Source organism: Schistocerca cancellata, chromosome 9 (genome assembly GCF_023864275.1).
Source record: "Schistocerca cancellata isolate TAMUIC-IGC-003103 chromosome 9, iqSchCanc2.1, whole genome shotgun sequence".
In the NCBI taxonomy this organism is placed as follows: Eukaryota; Metazoa; Arthropoda; class Insecta; order Orthoptera; family Acrididae; genus Schistocerca; species Schistocerca cancellata.
In genome coordinates, this window is record NC_064634.1 from 231,345,531 (window position 1) to 231,351,318 (window position 5,788).

Here is a 5,788-nt window from a genome sequence, read left to right on the forward strand (position 1 = left end):
CTAAGGCTACGCACGAAAATATCATCGTAGGAGAAACGCAGACGAGGACAAGAAAACAGTACAACCTAACAAATTAAGCATTCCGCAACGACCCGACGAAAGAATAGAAAAGAATAACCTTAATCGTAAAAGTGGATAACATCTGCCAATTTTGCAACGCGAAAATATTTAGGAAGGAAACCCCAGGATTCTGTTGCGTGAATGGAAAAATTAGATTACCGCCACTGTAAGAACTTCCACAGGAATTATTAAATTACATGACCGGGGAATCTGCAGAATCAAAACACTTGCTTCAAAATATAAAAGCGTATAACGCCTGCTTTCAGATGACTCCTTTCGGTGGCACTTCGATCAACTGTAACAGAGATAAAATTGGAATGTTTTTTCCGTACAACAACAAATATATTGCAACGAGAAATGATTACTATCAGTACCGAAGGAAGTTCATAAATTTCTGCAAGTATACTTCGTCGGAAATGAAGAAACAGAAATTGAGCACCGATGCAAAAATATCAATGGACTGAGACGAGTAGTAGTCCAGGATGTGCAGAGGATCTTACACAAATACGATCAACTGATTCACTTATTCCAAACCGCAGTAGAATGAATGATTTCTGATGACTATAAAATAATAATTCGCGTCGGAAAAAGACCACCTGGAGAACACGAACGTAGATTTAATGCAGTTCCGGTAGGTGAAGTCGCCATGATAATCGTGGACAGTGAAAACAGGCTGTGCCATAAGGGAAGGGAAGAACTATAATTCATTGCAGAGACACACCGTTCGTATGATTCCCTCAAATATTTATTATAGTTTATGCACGGAGGGGACTGATATCATTTTAAAGTAAAAAAAAACAACCTGAAACTGGCGTAGAAACAAAATGTCACTTGCAAGGTGTTCTATGCTTACCGCTTAGTGATCAGAGACAAAAATAGAATCAGATTCTCAACTTCGGCTTTTATTCCAATAATTCCTGGTAGATATATATCCAAAAACAGAAGCGGAACGCATGCTTTACCAGGACTGAATCAGAAGGAACTACGCACACAACAATACATTCACCTTCGATACGCAGTCATAAATTATGGAAACTTTGATGACGTCTGAACAGTTGTAATCTTACCCCCATCACATATAGGAAGTCGGATACAGATGCAAGAATACACTCAAGATGCCATGACCTACATAAGAAGGTATGTACGACATGACCTCTTAATAACCAGAAATGAAAGAACAATTACATTACGGAAAAGCCCCAATGCATCGACACGACATAATAGCGCGATTTTTCCAACAAAAACAAATTCGATCTATCGAAGTCATCACAAAATAAGACATCTTTGGAACCGCTCGATGCTGGATGTACACTGATTATATGGGCCTTTTAACGCCAATTCGAAATGTACTAATGATAGAAAATACCCAAAAACCTTGCTTCGACCGCACACAAACCGCACTTGATGGCTATCCCAAATACAGAAGACGATCTCCCAAAAAAGGTGGCTGCACAGAAAAACAGAATCACGAGGCAGCGACAAACTGGAAATAGTTTACAACAGGGTAGTACCGTATAACACACTACTTTCCAAATCTTTTGAAGGTCACATAAAGGTAGAATACTGCAATTCAATGAAATCCATCAAATATGTCTCTACGTATGTGAACAAGGGCTGTGTCGTGGAAGTATTTCAGATGTCCAAAGACAGCGAACGACAAAACAGAAATTCGAGATCCTCGTCTACGAAACAGGAAAACACATCAACAGTAACGAAGTAGTGTGACCGATTTTCGGTTTTCCCTTACACGAACGTAACCCAGCTGTGCATCATCTAGCATGCCATTTGGAGAATGGAAAGGCAGTGTACTTCTCAAAAGATACTGCCAGAAAAACTGCAAACGAAGCCTCTAAAACACAACATTAACAGAATTTTTATGAGCTGTGGAAAACGAATCCATTCGCAAAAACATTGCTGTATGTCGATGTCCCTACCTATTATACGTGGAACAGAACAAGAAAAATATCTCAATGACGAAAACAAGGAATTGCAGTAGAAGATCGTACAGGAATCATAAAAACCTGGCTCAGTATGCCTAATATAACTACACTGTACATCCGAATAACGCTGGACGTTGCTATACGAAATACGGGGACCAGTAAGTTCCACAAATCTCAAGACTGTTGACGGTTTTCTATGCCAGACGTAAAGAAAATCATGCGAATGCTTAGGACTACTGAAACACGACAACCGCCGGGAATTAACACTACAAGATATCTGATTTACAGCCTCAGCTTAACAAATGAGAAACTTATTCACCATAATTATAACAACAGGTAAGCCATCGAACACAAAACAGCTGTGGGACTCCTTCAAAGAGATTATGACTAATGACATACTGTACCAAAACCGACAAGCTCATCCCGAACTGATTTCAACGACGACATCTTCAGTGAAATACACATTCGCCAAGAAGATCAATGTTTAGCAATAAAAAACCAGGCCTCCGCACCACTTGGGATGTAAGCGCTACGAAAATATGCTATGAAAGTGCTTAACTTACAAACTACACTACTGGCCATTAAAATTGCAACACCACGAAGATGACGTGCTATAGACGCGAAATTTAACCGACAGGAAGAAGATACTGTGATATGCAAATGATTAGCTTTTCAGAGGATTCACACAAAGTTGGCGCCGGTGGCGACACCTACAAAGTGCTGAGATGTGGAAAGATTCCAACCGGTTTCTCATACACAAACAGCAGTTTACCGGCGTTGCCTGGTAAAACGTTGTTGTGATGCCTCTTGTAAGGAGGAGAAATGCGTAACATCACGTTTCCGACTTTGATAAAGGTCGGATTGTAGCGTATCGCGATTGCGGTTTATCGTATCGCGACATTGCTGATCGCGTTGGGCGAGATCAAATGACTGTTAGCAGAATATGGAATCGGTGGGTTCAGGAGGGTAATACGGAACGCCGTGATGGATCCCAACGGCCTCGTAACAATAGAAATCGAGATGACAGGCATCTTATCCGCATAGCAGTAATGGATCCTGCAGCCACGTCTCGATCCCTGAGTCAAGACAACATCCATCACAGACAGGAGGGCCTGCGAATGTGTACTCAGCGACGAACCTGGGTGCACGAATGGCAAAACGTCCTTTTTTCGGAAGAATCCAGTTTCTGTTTACGGCATCATGATGGTCACATCCGTGTTTGGCGACATCACAGTGCACGCACATTAGACGCGTGTATTCGTCATCGCCATACTGGCGTATCACCCGGCGTGATGGTAGGGGTGCCATTGGTTACACATCTCGGTCACCTCTTGTTCGCACTGACGGCACTTTGTACAGTGGACGGTACATTTCAGATGTGTTACGACCCATGGCTTTACCCTTCTTTCGATCCCTGCGAAGCCCTACATTTCACATAATGCACGACCGCATGTTGCGCGTCCTGTACGGGCCTTTCTGGATACACAAAATGCTCGACTGCTGCTCTGGCCAGGACATTCTCCAGATCTATCACCAACTGAAAACGTCTGGTCAATGGTGGCCGAGCAACTGGCTCGTCACAATATTCAGTCACTACTCCTGACGACCTGTTGTATCGTGTTAAAGCACCATGGGCAGCTGTACGTGTAAACGCCATCCAAGCTTTGTTTGACTCAATGCCCAGGAGTATCAAGGCTGTTATTAACGGCCAGAGGTGGTTGTTCTGGGTACTGGTTTCTCAGGATCTATGCACCCAAATTGCGTGAAAATGTAATCACATGACAGTTCTAGTATAATATATTTGTCCAATGAATACCCGTTTTTCATCTGCATCTCCTCTCGGTGTAGCAGTTTTAATGGCCAGTAGTGTACAAAGGAAAAAGTCTACAACTTCAATGAACTACTTCTGTAGAGTGCCAACAACAAACCATTTCTCAATGGTAATCAAAAGAAAATTTACAATGTTACCATGGAGCGGATTATTTACTTGGACCCACGAGACGGCATCGATACCAGTTTTTAATAAATTTATTGCTGGCGGAAATACGTGTTACTTGCAGTGACATCATTCGGCACTGCAGCCATATTTACGGAAGGAGGACGAACTGCCCATTCCGCCCGACAACTGTCGTTAAATATAGCCGAAGAACATTTCCCGGTATGTAGAATCATAAGAGCATCTGGATAAGGTGAACTTATAAAGCAAGATAAAATCATCTACTGGGACGAATGCACAATGGCACATAGCAAAATCTCTTGAAGCCGCGGACAAAACTTCACAAGACTTGCGAGGAAACTCTGAAGTGATGGGAGGAGATATGTTCCTGCTCTCAGGAGGTCTTCAACAAACACTTCCGGTCATCCCCAAGTCAACACGAGGAGAAGAGAACAATGCATGCATAAAAAAATCACGTCTCTGGGCACACCTGCAAATACTACAACTAACAAATAAATGAGAGTAGACGTATCGAAAGAAGAAACAATAGCACATTTTGCTCAACAATTTCGCTGAACAACCTTACAAGCAGGCTAAGGCACGCATCCTACTGACCAGCCCACTCAACTGTGCAACATCGCCCCTGCTGGAAACGAACTCATCGACCAAATTTATTTAAACGTTGTTCGCAACTATACCAACCCGAATTGGCTATTTGAAAGGGCAATTTTGCCAAATAGAAATAATATTGTCAACTATATCAACTTTAATATCCAAAAACACAATTCTCAGGAGCAAAGAATATAAAAATCGATCGACACAACGGTAAACGCTTAAGAAAGTGTGAACTTCCCCACTTAATTTCTAAACATTTTGCAAGTACCAGGAATGCCATTACACTGCCTTCGACTTAAGAATAGATCTCCGATCGCACTAGTCAGAAATGTAAACTCACCAAAACTATGTAATGGAACTAAGATGATCGTCAAACAGCCACGAAATAACATCGTCGAAGCCGAACTTATGGCTGGAAAGTGCAAAGGACACACACTATTTACCCCCAGAATACCTCTGGCGTCTATTGAACTGTCACTCTAGATTTTAAACTGTCATTTCCAATCGAATTACCCTGCATCTTTATAATGAACAAAGCGGAAGCATAAACTTTACAGTATTTCGGCATTTATCTCAAAGACTGCTCCTTCTTCAAGGTCAAATATGCGTAGTTTTATCTCGAGTAGGAAATTCGAAAAACTAGTACATATATGCCTCGGATAACAAAATGAAAAGTTTTGTTTGCAAACAAGTATTCTATATAGTTAGAATATGCTTTCAGTAATTTTTTTTATCCATTGAACTTCAAAGTTTATCGTTTTATTCCAACTACCGCACAGTCTCATATGAACAGCCTGAGAGAAGCTGGGTACACCACCTAGTAAATAAATCAAAGTAAAACTGTAAATAAAAAGGAATAAGATGATAAAATTCATGATAAAACAGTAACTGCAAGTGATCTTTACTTTTATTTAATTCATGTAACGACTGTTGTTATTGATGTCTTCAGGCTCGAAGTGGTGTGACGTGGCTCTCCATTCTATTCTATTCAGTGCAAGCCTCCATCTCCGAATATCTACTGCGACTGTATCCTCCTTATGGTATTCATCTCTTGGTTTACATCTACAAATTGCCCCACCACCACCGCCACACACAGACACACTCACACACACACACACACACACACACACACACACACACACACACACACACTTCCCTCCAACGCTAAACTAGTGATCCTTTGATGTTTGATGTCTGAGAATGTGTCCCGCCAACCGATCTCTTCTTCTAGTCAGGT